General features: G+C 31.6%; 1 pseudogene; it reads right to left on the bottom strand.

Annotated features, from left to right (window-relative positions):
* Positions 1–1,700: 1,700 nt before the first annotated feature.
* LOC126887542 (U2 spliceosomal RNA) lies at positions 1,701–1,805 on the bottom strand (annotated as a pseudogene).
* Between the last annotated feature and the right edge of the window lie 615 nt (positions 1,806–2,420).

Below are 2,420 nucleotides of genomic sequence, written 5' to 3'. Positions count from 1 at the left end.
TATGGGAGCCATACATACAATAATTGATGACATAATAACAAAACAACTAGTATGGTACGGCCATGTACAGAGAATGCCAGATGACAGGATCCCTAAGCAGATTTTGGCATGGACACCACAAGGAAGAAGAAAAAGAGGAAGGCCGAGAAGAAGCTGGAGGAAGGGGAATTAAAAAAACTAGAGGAAAGAGAAATCCCTCCAGGTCTATGGTTAAACAGAGAAGAATGGCGGTTAGGAATCGGAAGGCGTCGGAGAACGCTGTAAACCGATAGTAGTAGTAGTAGTAGTGCTGTATCGCAGCAGGTATTTAGTACCGTTGCTAGGAAAGTGATGTCGGTTAGCAATTTGTTATTAACGCAAACAAAGTTTTTCTATGTGACATTGTCAAAAATAGTCAGAATGCAAGAGAAATTCGACATTTCTGAAAAAATAGTTAAGAAAAACCAAAAAAAGCGACTTAGAATCTGTTACCGAAAAAATCCAAAGAAAAATACGACAAGAAATAAGTAATAAATTATTTTTAACTGAATAATTAAACGGATTAAATGAAATGTTTAATTTTTGTTGTTTCGTATTGCAATAATTTCTTTATGCTCGTGCGGGCATAAAGTATAATATTATGTGGTTCGTAACGAAGTAATAAATACACAATATTAAACCGGTATGACATAAATAACTATTTTTTTGCTTTTTGATATTGTTTAAAATAACTACAAAGCAAAATGAGCTGTACGTCTTCAAGAATCTTCAAGGAATTTATATCAGTTATTACTCATATTATACGTTTTAGAACCTTCAAGAGCCTGAACAAGATTTTTATTTGAAACAATGATTTTGTCACAAAGAGACTTGGATTGGAGACTAGATGGAGACAAGAGACTAGATAGATAGATTAGATGAGACTTGGGTATATCTGTGAACCTCACATAAACATAATTATTCATAAATGCTATAAGAAAACAGTTTTTGAACCTTTTTATTTAAATCTTGCTTATTATAATGTCATCAGTAGACTTAGGCAAATATGCAAATAAAAAGGTATAAAATATGCGCATAAATTTGCAGTAATTTACCCAAAAAGATGCATATTTATCTAGAAAATATGCATGTAATTAAAAAAAATATTTAGAATATTTCTTCATTTACAAACATATTTACAATATCTTCACATGGTGTATTAATTAACATGTATATATTTTACTAACTAAGCTAATTAATTAAATATTTAAATATTTTAACAAATAAATAATTGATATTATTTCGAATTGTGGTAACAATAAATAATTTTTTTTTTTTTTATTTTACAAAATAGTCGCATCAACCTCGGAGGTTATTAGCGACATATACATATACATAAGGTAATTTATTTACAGATGTTAGATTTTGTTAAATACATTGATATCTTTAAGGAATTTTACCAAGTGTTCAATTTTACAATTTTCTCCTAAGATTTCACTTGTTGATCCGATGATGTGGTTGTTCTGTCTCTGCAACTGGTATTTTGGACACTCTGCAAGTACATGCTTAACACTTAGTGGGATATTACAGTTTTCACATAAAGTGGGATTAGTGTGACCAATTATGTGTCCGTGGGTAAGTCGGGTATGTCCTAGACGAAGGCGAGTAACAATGTCATGGTGAGTTCTGTTGTGAATTTGAGATTTCCACGGTTTTACAAACGTTTTCACTTCGCGAAGTTTTGAAGTTGAACTGTCCCACTGGTTTTGCCACAGATTTTTGACTTTCACTTTAATAGATAAGAACAGATACTACACTTTGATCTTAGCCAGAGGCCGAGAAGCGATACAATAAATAATTATCAAATGCTGTTCAAAATTTTCTAACAAATACTTATGGCTTCTATCTGATTACATAGAAAAACTTCTTTCGATATTAACTGATGTAATTGGGGCATTGTTCAAATTTACGATAATAGTTGGTTCTAAATTAAGTGCTTCAAGAATTGTCCCAGCTAGTACTTGAACCACTTGAGAAAGAATCTGGTAATAACAACTGTTTTTTTCCATGGTTGCTTTAAATTTTCGAAAAATTTCCGATCCAATATGTATTACTTTTAACGTTTTGAAACAGTGATTCAAATTCTTTTATTTAAAATGAACTGTCTCACAACGAGAATTATTTGGAGGATTCTAATTGAGTAATAGTTCTCTGAACAAAACTATAGTTTGATTTTATGAATGACACCACGACACTGAACTGTCTATTTGCGGCATTTTCAAAGCACAATAATTATTCAGAATTACGAAGACACGTGTTCACGGCTTACTTTACAACAAAAGCGAAATGGGCCGCCAAATTGAAAATGTTTACCTAGAGATATAAACTAGCTGATTTTGGAACCTTTGTAACCAAAACGTGACAAAACTGTGTACATATAATAAGCCGCTCTTTTATTAGTT

This window comes from Diabrotica virgifera, chromosome 6, assembly GCF_917563875.1.
Source record: "Diabrotica virgifera virgifera chromosome 6, PGI_DIABVI_V3a".
NCBI lineage: Eukaryota > Metazoa > Arthropoda > Insecta > Coleoptera > Chrysomelidae > Diabrotica > Diabrotica virgifera.
Note: the sequence above shows the minus strand (reverse complement) of the source record. Positions and strands in the feature narration are given on the sequence as shown.